Consider the following 15,897-nt stretch of genomic DNA (forward strand, 5'->3'; position numbering starts at 1 on the left):
CATTGTGTGGCTCTGGCATTGTGTGGCTCTGGCATTGTGTGGCTCTGGCATTGTGTGGTTCTGGCATTACAGCATTATGTGGGCCCAGCATGACATCATACCAACATTAGGTGGCACCCACCCTCCCCTGGCATTATGTGGTCCTGGCGTGATGTGGCCCTTCAGCATTTCATGGTCACGGCATTACGCTTGCATGTGAATACCACAGAATGGTAATTGGACAAATGGTTCTCCGTGGTTTCCGTAATGACACTTTCTATGTATGCTGCGCTTTAAACTCTTTTCAAAGCTTTTTCATCTCCATTATTCTGTTTAATCCAGCTAATTGAACTTGAATTGGAACAAAGAAAAACACTGATAAATTAATTAAATCTCTGCCTTTTGTGGAGGGCAGAGGGACAGGAAGCACAGCTCATGGTTGCTGTTGGCAAGAGCCTATTGCAGTGGCACAGAACAGCGAGATGGCCTCGCCCTCCCACTTCTGACGATTCCTGTGAAAGGAGAGGAAGAAAGAATAAAGTTGGATTCGTGCTTTAATATGAGATTCTTGAGGCTAAAGCTTTGTTTCTTGTTTTCCTTCTCTTTCTCTGGCCCCCTTTTCTACACAATGCCAGAATAATTTTCTGAATAGTTTGTGGTGGGTTTTCTGCTTGAACATGTGCTCTAGTAAATCTTGGCCTGAGAGATTCAAAGACAGAAGTCAGGGTTTCTCGCAGTTGGCCTTGCCTGCATAGGGGCCTGACAGGCGGGAGTGTTCTGAACTCTGGGGTACTCCCAGTAGTATACCTTTTCACCCACAGGATGACACCATCCCTGCTTTGCCCAGGAGTGACAGTCAAATGTCTCCAGGTCTGGCCAGATTGCCCCCAGGCAGGGAGGACAGAAGATGGGCCTCCTGTTTAGAAGAGCTAGCACTGAGATTAGCCTGCAAAGCCAGGCCCTCTGTGTGTGGATCTGTGGTGTGGGCAGGGCTGGGGCAGGGCAGCTCTACAGAGTGGGTGGGTAGGTCTGCTGTTAAGACCCAGTGGCAGCCTAAGTCAGCTGTTCTGCAAGGTAGATAATATTTCCCTGTCAGTTTTCTGGCCCTGTTCTGTGGGACAGCTGAAGCCCAGCTCTGCCTTCACAAGACTATTCCACAAAATCCTTAATCTGAGGAAACGATACCTCAGAGGTGGGTGTTGAGACGCACACCCAGAAGCGGCTTCTTTAATCACCCTGAGGTTGGCTGTTCCTGACCTCTCCTCCTACAGTGGGATCCTCCTGGGCCTCTCCCTAGTGTATGAGTCGCACAGAGACAACTTTAGTTACATCCCTTGATCCAGGCACACTACTGGCCAGAGGCTTACCCTACGTTAGGCCCAGGCGAAAGGTTCTCTTTTTTTACTTTCAATGGATACCAAGTAGGGAGGAGGAGCCCTTGGGTGATCTGTATCAAACCAAGGCTACATCTGTCCCCTGAGCATTGGGGACAGGGCTGTGCTGACAGAGGAGCATCTCACCACAGGCTGCATGGTCAGCATGTACCTTCAGAGAGAGGCTAAGAATACCAAGGGTAGGCCATGATATAGGTCTTTGGAATATTGTGTAACAGACATGGGAAGGTTTTGTGTGTGTGTGTGTGTGTGTGTGTGTGTGTGTGTGTGTGTGTTCACTTGTGCCCATGTAGATTAACCTGTGATTACACACCTGCATGAACCAAACACAATTCTTATTCCTTGATACTTCTCTGGCCAGTCCCACTGCGTGGATTCACCTCATGTCATGGGTGGGCAGTGTTGAGAGAGGGGGCAGAGGGACAGGGTGACAGCAGCTGAAACACAGGAAGCCTCAGCCAACCAAGCTGAATCCTGAAGCAGGAGAGATGCAGGTGAGAGAGGGCTTAGGAATGGCAGGATACAGGACCCCACCCTTTACACTTGTGAAAAGTGTGCAGCTAATAAAGACAAAGTTTTGGAAAATCAGGTTTTACCTTAAAAGGACAACTCCGTGGGAAAGGGGGTGGAGCTGGACCAGCCTGCCCGGGCTCCAGGAACTGCTGCCTTTCCTTCTTCGAGGCTCAGAAACACCCCTGCCTGCGGTAGGCACCCAGAAGTAGGCACCCAAATGACAGGGGAGGGGACTGTGTGCTTCCTATGTACAAACCGGCCTCCAGGATTTCTCCAACCTGTAATCCTGCTCAGTCTCTGTCTTCTGTTTCTCTGTCATGCCTCTCCTTAAAGCTAAGGCACAAACAAGCCGACAGACTTCGGGGCTGTGGCAGCCTTGAGTGCTCTTTCCCATTGAAGCCACCGCACTTAGGCAGTTACAAGAGTCTTGTTAAGAAAAGCTGCATTGCTGCAGAAGTCATTCTCCAGAATGGTGTTCATTAGGTATAGCCGTGTAAAGAGCACCATATTAGCACCTGCACACCCTGCTTTTGTTGATGTGTTCCTGACTGTTCCTACGCTCAGCCTGGAGAACACTGAGTGAGAAACACCCAGGAGTTTCCAAATGGTGCCACTTCCAAGAGTCTAAAACAGTATCGAATGAAGTAGTTTTAATAGACGTCTGTAAAATTTCATCCCCTGTCCTTACTGGACATGCCTAAGCTTTTGAGACTACAATACAACAGTGGGCATGTAATCATACAATCAAGTTACAATAGACAGACAGACAGACGGATGGACGGACGGACGGACGGATGGAAGGAAGGAAGGAAGGAAGGGAGGAAAAGAAAGAAAGAAAGAAAGAAGAAAGGAAGGAAGGAAGGAAGAAAGAAGGAAAGAAGGAAAGAGAGAAAGGTAGGTAAATGGGTAGGTAGATTTGTAGATGTTGGATGGATAAATAAATAAATAAATAAATAATGTTCTTCTTGTGCTGGGCCACATTCATGGATACCCTCAGCCACATGCAGTCTAATGGCTAGGGCTGGAAATTTCTGCATCACGTGTTACCCTTATAGACAAATTCATTGGCATTGATTCAGGTTCCCCATTCTGTCTTTTAGTAGAAAATTTAGAAGTCATAAAACTAGGTCTTCATCCACAGGAGTGGTTCCTCTTCCCCCACCCCATCTCTAGAATCATCCATAGAGACGAGCTCTCTTCCTACCATGGAGGTCAACACACATCTCAGAGACAGCTCTAGCTGCTAGATCAACCCAGCTTAGCCCCATTATCCTCATGGGAGCTCCACGGCACTTCAGCTCAGATGCCACCAATGCTGGCCCCAGCAGAGCACAATCCTTGTCTCCTGATGCCTCTTGGCTCAGTTCTTCCCAGATAACTTAACTGAGTGGGAGATTGTTGGGTGGTAGGCTCCGCAGCACTGGGTGCCGGGGCGTTGCTGCTGTAGCAGCCTCTGCACCGGGTTCTGGGCGCCACCAGAAGGTGGGGGAATAAAAGGGATGGGAGAGAATGACCCGTGTCCTACCAGAGGTCTGGTACTCTGGGCAGCAGACTCAGGTGTCTGTCCGCAAGCCCCATTCCCACTCCACCAGGCGGGCATCTGGATCCCAGTCCTAGGGGAGCACCTAGGGGTGTGGTACAGATGTGGTGGAGTGTGTCCCTGGGTCTCACAGAGGCCAAGGATGCAGGTTCTAGCCTCTGCACATCATCGCAGGCGATGCTGGGTGCATTGGAGGGGCTGAGAACAAAGGAAGAAAAGGGGGCAGGGAAGAAAAGTGGTGGCATGCATGGTCATTCCTGTTCCTGTGCTAATGCGGGGAAGGATAGTTGGGTCTCGCTGCAAACACTGGGCCTACATGGCACGTCTAGTTGAAAGAAGGCAATGCATGGTCATAAGATGTTTCGCCTTTAATCCCAGCACTTGGGAGGCAGAGGCAGGCAGATTTCTGAGTTCGCGGCCAGCCTGGTCTACAGAGTGAGTTCCAGGACAGCCAGGGCTACACAGAGAAACCCTGTCTCAAAAAACAAAAACAAAAAAAAACAAAAAAACAAAAAAAAAAAAAGAAAGAAAGAAAGAAAGAAAGAAAGAAAGGAAAAGAGAGAGAGAAGATAAGAAAGTAGAGGCTGGCCATGTGGAGAGAGGGGAAGGGGAGGAGGAGAAATTACAGATAAGAAGGAAAAGAAGGCTAAGAGGGAAAAGAGAGAGAAGAGAGGGGGAGGGGGCAAACCGCCCCTTCATGGTGGGCTAGGCACTCCTCACTACACAGGTATGAGGTGCTCAGACATGGCTGTGGTCCCTGAAAGTATCCCCTGTATGTCTCAGAACTTCTTCCACCAAAGCATTTGTCCCTCAGAGGGTAGGAGACAGGAACAGGAGAGCCGAGCACTGAAGCAAACGCCAGCTGAGCAGCCACTGTGTGACCCATGCTGTGTCCTCTTCCGGGACCTCAGGACCAACTTGGTTACCGCCATTCTGCTGACCAGCTGCCTCAACAAAGGATGCTGGCTGGAGGCTTCACTGTTCCCCGTGTCACAGACACCTCTCTTGTGCCCTACCCATCCTCCTCTGGAACAAAGGCTCATTTTTTCTCCATCCTCAGTTCTTCTTGCCCAACTGCTGACTGACAACACAGGTCCCATGCCCACCTGAATTACACAGCTTAGATCCGTAGTCCAGAATGACCCAAGTGTCCCTGATGGCCCTGAGGGACAGCACCCAGCAAGATGGTTGGGGAGGTGACATTTCACAGAGAAGCAGCTGAGATTCAAGCAATGCACTTTCTTGCTTGGAAACTTGTAGCATCTGGCCATGCTTGTCCAAAGTCTCCCAGCGTCCCTTCTGTCCCCTTCCTGGCAGTCAGCAGGAGATTCCTAACTTCCTTGTATTAGGGGGGACCCAGAGAAGCCAAATTTGCCAGTGGGGCAATACTGTCCTTTTGTAAACAGCCCTTAATGGTGATGGCAGACTTTAAAAAGGACCTTACCCAAGTTGGTTTTCTCTCTCAGAGCTGTGACTCTCAGACATGAATGGCGGGTAGAGCGGTTTCACTTTCGTTATCACACATGTCATATTTCAGAACTTCCTAAATATAGCTTTATATATTTTTTAATCTTACCGCCTTACATCAAGATAAAAAGGTTTCTGTCAAAATCAAGCGACATGTCAATTTTAATGAGCAACCGAAAAATTAACAAACGCGGCGTTCTAATCTAATTATGTTCCTTCGGAACGCTCCCTAGGAATTGACTCAAGTCTGATTTGCCGGGCTTTCCTCCACTAAAACTCAGTGTCAGTAGGAGAACCCTCCCTGGGCTCTGACGTGGTCTCTGCATTCACAGCCCGTCTAGGAAAGTTGGTGGTTTGCAGGGGTGGCAGGAGAGGCACAGGAACCTCCTGCTGTGTTCTCACGCCTCAGCTCCTGAAACCCAGCTCCCAGAAGAGAATAGGAGCCATGAAACCAGTGTGTCTGTAACACCCAAACAGAATAGGAGCCATGAAACCAGTGTGTCTATAACACCCAAACCTTGCTATGTAGCCGTCGCTCAGCAGACGTGGCCTTTATGCTTTTCTAAATAAGACTTCTATTAGTAGAATGCGGGGCCATCTTCCCCATGCAGGGATCCAGGCAGCAGGAGGTAAAACTGTTTCACTGTCCTGAAGCCCCTGCTAAGCTCTGAAACAAACAGGACAAGGACCCTGCTGGCTCCTCACCAAGCTGAGCCTGTGGAAAATCTTTAGCTCACTGACCTATCCTCACAGAGGCTCTTGTTCTTTGGCCACTGTATGTACGCTGTGACTGCCTGCTGTGGAATTTCACTCTAGCCACAAACTCAGGCGTAAGAGAGCCCAGTGCCCAGTTCCTCTCTCCTAAGACCCCTCCCCTTTTCTCAACTCATTATACTTCTGTTGTATTTAGGCTGTTCTGAGTGAGGGTTGTGGTGTGGTCTCCTGCCAAGGCTGTGGGACATGCTAGGCAGCATATTGTGTCTGTTCTCTGGCTCTCATGACAGTGGGATCATTCCTGGGGCATGGCTCAGTAGAGCATCCACCTAGCATGCAGGAAGCCCTGGGGTTCGGTCACAGGCTGTGCACAAATCAGGTGTTGTGGCGCATGCTTTTAGTCCCAGCACTTGGGAGGTGGAGGCAGAGGCTCTAGGTCGTTCTCATCTATGTAGCAAGTCTCGGCAACATGAGACCTTGACTGAAAGGAAAATCCTAAGAATTGTACTGGGGGACATGAGAGGTAGTTGGTACAGAGAAGAACTTCTAAACTGTGGGAAGCCATGAGGTAGCTGAGCCCCTCACAGCATCTAGAAATCTCTGCAAATGAAGGCAGGAAGATGGTCAGTGTGCATCCTCACTGCTCTGCCTAGATGACAGCTCCTACCACAGAATAGATGCTCATTTGGTCCCTGGTTCCTGAGCCCTCTGCACATAACACATGTGGTGGACCTACTGAGGCAGGGGGCTGATGCTTTGGGAAGACTCCCAGCACAGGCTAAAGGATAGCTCAGTTTTCCGATACCCTAGCTTAGTCTTAATAATGGAAACATCCCCAGGGACGTCAGATTTTGAATCAGTAGGAAGGAGTGGGAACCCAACTATGCCATGCAACCATTTTACATGACCATGCCACATGACAGCAGTTTCCATCTTGGGCTGTTTGGCTGTGTCTCCTGAGCTGGAACCTAAATTACCTCAATCACATGAACTGAAGAAATCTGGAGATGGCTGCTGGGAAGCTGTGCAGGGCCCATCATTCTTCTCCTTCTTCCAGTTCATACTGCACATAAACAATGTCTACCTTAAATATGCAAGGATTCACAATAAAGGGAAACTCGGAACACACAGCTGGTTGTAAACTGGATCATTCAGGTGTGGCTCTTATTACAGATCATTATGATCATATAACCCATATTAATTGGGATCTAAGGAAAATCCTTCTCTGGAGGTGCTTTTCAAGCATTTTAATAAATTCGGTTTATTGTATGATCCCTGGGTGGGTATTGTCTTCTTAATTCCATGCACATTTGTAGTCAGAGATCCACAGGAGACACCAACCTGATTCTCTGAGGACTACAAGCCTGTTTTCAAGTCAGTGTTCTTTGATGATGCAGTGTTCTTTGCTGCAAGCATTCTCTTTATCTCAGTTGTATAAACATTGCTCCAGAGTGACCCTTCCTTAGAATCTTATTCTCCAGCAGCCTGGGACCTTTGAGGTGGATTGCAGACACACACAACCATGTCGCACTGTGCCATAGGGAAGCATCCACTGACCAGCTGGAATTCTCACACCATGTCTTGCCAGGCCACCCTTCACTCTGACTCTTTCACAGAAATCCAGCAGAACTAGACAAGATGCAGAGCCAGAAAGAGTGCCCTAGAGGACAGTGAGGAGGTAGAAACAGCTAGGACTTACATGCCTTGGTCCTGGAGGGGCCCCGTGGCGGTCTTAAGGTCCTGAAGGGGCCCCATGGCAATCTCAGAACTGGATGTTTCTGTTCTACCTGAAAACCAGACCCAGAAGACAGGTCCTATGGAGCCCACTTCTCTCGGCCTCACCTGGCACGGGGCAAGTGCTGTAGACATTCTGTGACCTTTCCTACCAAACTGTTCCTATCTGGCACTGTTCCTGAGGGTGTACTGAGTCTGTGTCTGCACTTGACACAGTCATTCCTGTACCCACAGTCAGTCTCCCACCCACGATTCATTTCTAGGCCTCTGTAAGTAAGAGAGACAGACGCTGTCCATCTTGAATCCACAGCTGCTTTGGGAGGAGAATGTGACTGGATATATCATTTATGAGCCCAGACTCGAGCAGATTCTGGCTTCATAAGAAATTTCTAGAATGTCTAGTACATGATGTGAGCAACCGTTAACTTTTTGGTGCATGGGGGAGAGGCAGAGAGGGCGGAGGAATGGAAGAGGTGGGAGAGGACCCGAAATCAAAGTTGAGTACCATCCATTTTCATTTTAGAAACAGAGTCTCATGACCTGGAGTTCATTGAGTAAGCTAGAAGGTCTGGCCTGCAAGCCACAGGCACATGACTGTCTCTGGCTCCCCAGTGCTAAAATTACAGAAGATACATCCCACTTAGTTTTTGATGTGGGTTCTGGGCTTGGATCCTCATGCTTGCACCACAGGACGAGGGGTGGGGGTAGGGACACACATAATAAAAGCCCTAACTGAGTTGCCTCTATCTCTCCAGGTCCTGGTAAACTAGAGCCTTAATGTTTCCCTAAAGGAGGTTCACTGACTATCTTTGGGGTGAGTCAGAGAGCTGAAGGCCCAGCTGGCCCTGCCATACATTGTGTGCCTTGAGGTTATGGGGGATAGGGTGGGGAGGCGCGACAGTGCTAGTAGAGACCCATCTGTGGAAGCAGAGGCCAAGAAGGAGCCATGGTGTGTGCAGAACTCCAGGTTGATGGCTGTCAAATGCAGAGTGCTGGAAACACGGCTCTGTACTGACTAGGGAAGCAGAGTTTTCAAAGCAGGATTTCGACAGTGCCGCTTGGCAGCAAAGTGAGGATTAGCCGGGATTTTAAAGTTTGTTCTTATCCTGTGCGTTGCTCACATGTGGAAGCTCCAGGAGGTTTTGGCCCTGGGTCAGGAAAGTCACCTGTGGCAAACGTCAAAACTCTCAAGAGGTGACACCTGCTGCAACATCCCTCCCCTGCTCCCAGTGGCACTGTTAAATTATCAGTGCAAGGGCATGGCTGGCCATTACCCCCGTGTCCCACACTTGGGCAGAGCACACTCCACCTCACCCGCATTTGGACAGAGTACCCACACCGAGCCCAGTTCTATGAACATGTGAATGTGCTGGGCTCCCACGTTGGTCCCTGCCTCCAAACCTCTCTTCTGTCCCCTGGGTCCATTAATGCTGCCACCTCCTAGCACAGCACTCAGCAGGTGTCTCACGGGACCAATGTGGGCCTCTGCTCTGCGAAGCAAATAAACCGGATGTTAGCATCGTGGGCAGGTTCTGTGGACTGCTGCCTGGGGCCTCAATTCCCCGAGTCTGGCAGTAAGGAGGGAACAAGGCAGAGGTATTAGGACTGCTGATTCAGGTTCTGAGATGCTTCTGGAAGATGTAGCACCATCTGCCTTGATGGGAGAGCTAAGCAATATTCAGGGCATTTGTGTGTGTGTACTTGGCTAAGTTCATTCTGTCCCAAGCATATCTCTGGAGGTCTCTGGATTTCAACCTCCTTCAGTTTAAGACAGTGGTTCAGCCTGTGGGTCACGAGGTGACCCTTTCACAGGAGCCACATATCAGATACTTATATTAAGATTCATAACAGTAGCAAAATCAGCTATAAAGAACCAACAAAATAGTTCTCTGGTTGGCAAATCACCACAACAGGAGGAACTGTGTTAAAGGTCTCAGCATTAGGAAGGCTGAGAACCACAGCTCTAGGGAGATAGATGGACGGAGCATTCACCAATCAGCTCCATTAACATATTCAGCAGTAGGCAGGCGTGAGGCGGCATAACCCAATTTCTATCTCAAATCGTTGTTTTAATCTTGCACTTGAACATCATCGTTTAATTTGAACATCCAGCTGGAAATATTGATTTTTTTTTGGAGGCATTCATTCTGTGCATTATGTAAAATTCTATTTGCTCTCTGCTGGGGAAATATTACTGTGGTTTAAAATAGGACTGAGACTGTTCCATTTTTTTTTTCTTCCCCTGGTGTGTCCTGTGGATGTTTCTGTAGATGGAGAGTAGGCAACTAGGGCTGAAATCAAAGCTTTGAGTGGGTGAATGCTTGGGTTGAAGAGACAAAAAAAATTAAAAACTTAAAAACATAAAACCTGTTTACTTGGTTACCATGGCTATGTAAGGCCTGCTCTACACATCCATGTTTAGTGCACTCTTTTTATTTATTTATTTATTTTTAAAACAAGGTCGAAAACAGTGGAGGTTTATTTGATCATACAAAACCCAAAGATAGACTACCAGCTCTTGGAAGGTCTCAGCAGTGGTTAGGCATGCTAGCCACTGCGTTCTCATTTACAATCAGAATGCCTCTCAAAGCTCAGTGGTTCACAGTTTTCTTCTGTAACTTGGTATAAATGCTTCCTCAAGGTATACAGTAGTACACTCTTTAAGGCTGGAGAGACTGATAGTTGCAGGCTCATAGCCCTGACCGGTGACTGGCAGCCTGGAGGAGCTCCCAGGCCAGCTGCCTTCAGGTGCCTGCTTGGGAGAATAAGCATGAAGGACAAACGCTGCGGCTTTGCATGCTCCCTGATACGGACTGTTGTTCACTGGGCTCCTCTTTTGAAGTCTTCCTCTAAACTAGAGCCTTGGGGTCAAGCCCTGGGCCCCACCTGCTGGGCAGCATGACCCGGGTGGCAGTGTCTAGCTGTAGTTGGACAGCAGCAAGACCGTTGTTATCCTGAGTCATTTTAAGAGCCCTCCCTCTCACCTAAAGGGACAGTCAGAAAGAAGAGCCCCTCACCTCACGTCAGGCATGTCTCACCTGTGGCCACTGAGCAACAAGCATCCCAAAATACCTATGAGTGATGCCTAATGCATTTATCGTGATGACACCACGTTCAAGTGTTAGGTACTAAACACTCCTGAGTGGACCGTCACCTGAGGTGCTTCCAGGCTTAACCTTCCCCTCTCCGGGTCAGAGGTGACTGCTGCGACCTCAGCTCTCACCATAGCTGTGCCCTGGCATTGCAGGCTGAGTGGTTTCCATCATCCCCACTTCCCAGATGAGGCAGCTGAGGTAGTTCAGTGATGCAGTGGCTTTACTGGCAGGTCAGCAGTTTCCTGGATGGTAGCCGTGGCCGGGGGAGGGAGGAGCTGAGTCAGCTTGTGGGTGGTATGGCAAGCCAAAGGGACATGCCAGGGGACCTCCAGGAAAAGTGAGCTGGTTATCCTCACTTAGAAAAGCAAGTGCATTTTACCATAAATTATATAATTTAACCACATTAATTCATTCTCGGCACAAATATTCTTGTTCCATGGAAACTGCTTGCATTACATATACGTTAAATATCTGATCTGACATACAGCAATCAGGCAGTTCATTCCTTATTACCAGTATGACAATCACTTTCAAAGTCAGTCTGGTCAGCCACCACCATCTGCGGTGAAATCAGCAATGCATACATCCAGTACTCTCACCCACCTAGCGGGTTTGTAGTGTGAAACTACCTGGCCCTTGGTTCTTACTTCAGGACCACATTAATGAATAATCACTCAAATGTTCCTCTTAAAGAAGAGATCTGAATGGACTAGTTAGCCCATGACCACCACAGCTGACCTCCCCACCCTGCGTGTGCAGGTCCCTTTGCAGCCCAGTATGCAAGGAAGCTCGTGGCTCAAAGGAAACAAATGAGACTGGCTGAGGTAGCATCTACACAGAGTAAGTTGTAGCCCTAACATCAGGCTTGGGGAGAAAATCAATTTGTAACTGTCCAGGAAAGATTTTTAAAAGCATGTTTTCAGGTCTAAGCCATCTACGAAGGAAGTGATGATGTAATTCACGGGACCCAGTGTAGCATAAAATGACAATGTTCTTGTTCAGGTCACATTGAGAATTTCAAGATGGCAATAGCAGAGTCCCTGGGGCAGCCAGCTCTGCAGACCCTGCACACTACAGGGATGTGGACGTGGCACTATCTGGGCACCCTGGCACTGGCCAGCGTCCCTTCCCGGTGTCCTGCTCCATTAGAAACTTTCTGCCTGCTAGGTGAGCAACCGGAGAAAGGGTGTGGGTGTCTTCACAGTCACCCACACTTCTGCCACAGGGACCATGCAGTCTTCATAGTCTCCATAGATGGAGATCAGCCAGGGTCTCCATAGTCACTCAGACTTCTATCTTAGAGGAACATGCAATACATGCATCCAGTTCCTATGTGCCATGGTACCATAGGCTAGCTCATGTCTGAATCTGAGCTAGAAAAGCACACTGGCTTCCCAGCAAGCCACCCAGGCTCTCCCTAGGCCAGTTCTGCTGTTAGACCAGAGAACAGAAGGGTGGGGAGGACTCAACAATGATTTCCCCATGCCCTGTGCTTTCATGGATATAATAGCCCCCTCCACCCTCAAACACAAATCCTCAGACCCTGGCTCTCCTGCTTATCTACCTCCCTGATGCCTCCAGCATCCTCAGGGGATGAACAGGACCTAAGGCTCAGGGAGAGGAAGAGACAGAGATAAGCTGAGAAAAATAACCTCCACCTAGCAGAGGAGACAAAAGAAGAGCCGGTGTCTCCCTTTACAGCAGAGAAACTCCATCTAAAATAAATCAGACTTGACCGTTGTCAGGAGGGGACACTTAAGAGGGAGGGCTTGTTAGCCAGGACAGTTCCCACAGACTGAGAGAAGACCCTCAATTTCCTCCCACCTTGTGAGGCCACCAGTCTAAGCAAAATGCAGATGACAACAAAATTCCACACTGGATTCCACAGGAAATCAATTATAATTTAAATGAAAATATGAGCCCCAAACTAAGTTTATACAGTCTGTCCATGTCCATGTATTCCTATGCACACACTACACTCCCAGTGTCTGGAGACATCTTTGTAACATCTGTTTAGGGCTGGGGGTAGGGGTGGGTGTCACTGATTGGTACCCTCTGAGGCCTGGAAAGGGAGCTCACTCGATGAGAACCAGCCCACCGGGTGGGAACCAACTCCTGTGGAAGCTCCAGGGTGGCTCCCTTTTGCCTGTGCTACTGAACAATTTCAGGAAGCTTCTGGAACCCTGGGGTGTCTATTCTTTCTATGTCAGAGAGTTCGCCTGCTTTTGCCAAAGTCCCCTCTTCACGTCTAGGTCACATATGTAGTGTGTCAACGCCAATATGGAGGTGAGTTACAAGGGGTGGCTTAAGTTTTCTCAGGACTGCCGAGAGGTCTGATAGGTGAAGTCCCGTCTGGTTTTCATTTCTTAGTTTTTCTACTTGCAGTGATCCCAATGCAGATAAGAAGCATATAGCACTGACCAGCCATCTGACTCTGACAGGACAGGAGGTGCTAACGGGCTCCCTGGTTGCCCTGCAGGAATAGCTGTGCCCTTAGCCACCCAGAGACCGTGGGCAGCTCAGGAAAGGACGTAGCCATGCCCCAGCTCACTAGGCAATGCCTCTAGCAAGAGCTCTCTTCCTGTGCAAAGAACATGGAGACAGACCACAAAGCCACCACACCCAGGCCTTGAGCTTAATGACTAGGAGACACTAGCCAAGCAGCAGTGAATCGAGCTTCAAATTCTCACGACATCTCCTCCCCTGATGAGGGCTGGTGGGGTATTTCCAATCCACTCTCCCCCTTTCTTTTTTTTTTTTTTCAGTTTCCCACAGACAGTTTATTGGGAGAGCCATAGCCAGTGAGAAGGTGAGAGAAGTCCTGTTTTATCTATTTTGTTGAAGCTGCTGGCCACCAGCAATGATAGGATCCAACGGCGAGTACGGCCATATCTGAGACACATACCTCTCAGACCACAGTCTCTTCACTTCAAAGTCCAAGTATGAGAGCAGACATAGTTCCCACCTCAGAAGGGTGCTAAGGAAACACCTCCCTACCCACCCTGTCCTCCCTCAAAGACCTCAGAAAGAAAGGTCAGTATACTTGGCCCTGATGGCCAGTCTAACTCTCAGTGTGAAAACCTGGGCAAAGGGTACTGCTAATAGGTCCATTCAGACCTCAAGTGTCTACACTATTAGCCAATATCTAACATCAGAACATGATTAAACACACTCAAGACTCTTGTTGGCAGAAGCTACACCCCAGATAATGGATGTCCTGCCACACTCTGGCTAGAGATAGAAATCCAAGCACACTGGGTATGAATACATGAGGAAACCACTTCGCCCAGTTTGGGGTGGGCAGTCCAGGCTCAGCCTAGGCCCAGACTCTGAGTTTGTTTCTCACCCAGTGTCAGCAGTTCCTCTACATACTCCCCAGATGGGGGAAGGGAGGAGGAGGCAGAGACTATGCTGAGAATTTACCCTATACAGAACTGGAGGTCAGATCTACTGAGGTGAGGAAAAGGCCACAGATGGGCAGGGCACCGGAGTAGGGCCACTGGAACAGACTCTGTTCAGACTTTGGCATGTCATCCTGGAAGTACTCGGCTTGGCGGTATTGCCACAGACGTAGGTTCCCATCCCACGAACTGCTGACAATCTTTTCTTCAAAGGGATGCCAGCTGACATCACGCACACAGGCCTTGTGATTGGTCAGCTTCTTCACAATGTGGCCGCTTAAGAGGTCGTACACAACCACTTTGCCAGTAGAACAGCCACTGTAGATAAACTGCTGGCCGGTGCTGTGGGCTGGGGAGAATCGGCATCGGATCAGAGTGTGAAGCACTCCATGGCCTCTGTAGGTCATCAAGGAGCCTGGAGCTTCAACTTCTTCCAGGCTTTCTTGGGCACCTGCTGCCAGCGATAGTCCCAGTTTTGCTGCGTAGCAGCCAGTCATGACGCTTCCATGCCTTCTCTGCTGGAAAAGCATCTGATATCCCAAAGCTTAATGGTCTGATCTTTGGAGTTGGAGATGAGATACCGGGCATCACCCTTGCTGTCAATAAAGGTGATGCCATCCTGGTGTCTAGCCAGTGCTCCCACAGGCTTGAGATCATCCTCCCTCATGGTTCGTCGATCCCATACTTTGCAGATGGCATCATCTCCCCCAGAGAACAGGATTTGGGAGCTTATGTCAGCAAAGGCCACTGCATTCACATCATCCTCATGAGACTCAATCTGAAGAGTATGCCGGTTTTGTTCTCGGTCAAAGACATACAGGCAGCCATCATTGGCTCCTCCTAGAACTTCTCATCCATCTGAGGAGACAGCGATGGAGAAGACAGCAAAGCGACGTTCATCTGGCCTTAAATCCAGGGCAGTATCTGTGTCTCCTTCCCCATAGATGTTGCAGATATGAATGTAATCAGACCAGCTGGAGTACAGGAAGTGGTTTCCATCAGGAGTGAAGGCCATGTCCAGGACACTCCAGCCTACATCCTGAGCCTTGATGCTTTTGAACTTGTGGAAGCGGCCATACCGACAGTCATACAGTCGGATTGTCTAATCTTGGCAAGCAGACATGAAGATCTGACCATCTTTGCTGTAGATGCTGCAGAAAGCCTTCTGAAAGTAGGTATCAGTGAAGCTTAGATCATTGGGCAAGAAGCTGGTGTAACATTCGAGGAAAGCTATGCTCCTGGGCAGTCCTAAGTCCCAGCCGCCCTGTGGCTAATTCCACCTGTGTCTTGATCTCATTGTATTCCAGCTCCTGGGTGTCAAAGGTTGCATCCACAGGTGGGTTGTATCGATCTCCGAGGCGACCGTCTCAGGCACTGTCATGCTCCTCCTCTGAGTCTGAGAGGGCCTGGATGAGCTGTAAAATTGCTGCACCTCCTCCTTGCACCAGCCTCACTTGGCCTCTGGGCCAGATCCACATCTTCATCCTCTTCTTCTTCTTCCTCACTACGACGCAGGCCAGCCCCTCTTCGGGACAAGCCCTCAGAGGGTTCTAAGGACCCAGATCCTGCACTGCTGCTGTTCCGTGATCCCATCTTCTGGTTACAGCATCCTTTTGTTCTGTGCAGGGGCTCCTCCTGTCTCCAACTTGGGTTTGGTGAAAGCAAATCCTGCTCTAGAAATACCAGGGTTTCCAAAAACGGGGCAGAAGCTATCTTTAGAGGGGTGACCCCTCCAGGAGACTGAGATTTCCTTCTCTTGAGCTATGACGGCTCCCAAGGTTTCAGGAACATAAACCTTCCTCAACCCTGTGAAGCAAAGAAAGCCATACGAAACCTAGGGTGCAACCCTACCGTACTAATGAGAGTCCATGAAGAGGAATTTCTCATTTCCCTAACCAAACTCACCTATCAAAGTCCCCCCACTCTCCCCCTTTCCTTCAGAGCCGCAAAAGACATGCACCTCATGGGGAGTGACAAGACGGCCTTTCAAAGGAAAGCTTGTAGGAGCCTCTGTAAGCTGGAGCCAGGGCTCTAGCTGGCCGAAAGCTTGTAGGAGCCTC

The 15,897-nt window shown here is 49.2% G+C and overlaps 1 protein-coding gene and 1 pseudogene across 2 annotated transcripts in view; one reads left to right on the plus strand and one right to left on the minus strand.

The window, feature by feature from the left end:
• Cdh4 (cadherin 4) overlaps window positions 1-15,897 on the plus strand; it is a 493,035-nt gene that overhangs the window by 211,962 nt on the left and 265,176 nt on the right. The gene's annotated exons all lie outside the window — the stretch shown is intronic.
• LOC116091515 lies at window positions 13,197-15,553 on the minus strand (annotated as a pseudogene).

Source organism: Mastomys coucha, unplaced genomic scaffold (assembly GCF_008632895.1).
Source record: "Mastomys coucha isolate ucsf_1 unplaced genomic scaffold, UCSF_Mcou_1 pScaffold15, whole genome shotgun sequence".
Lineage (NCBI taxonomy): Eukaryota > Metazoa > Chordata > Mammalia > Rodentia > Muridae > Mastomys > Mastomys coucha.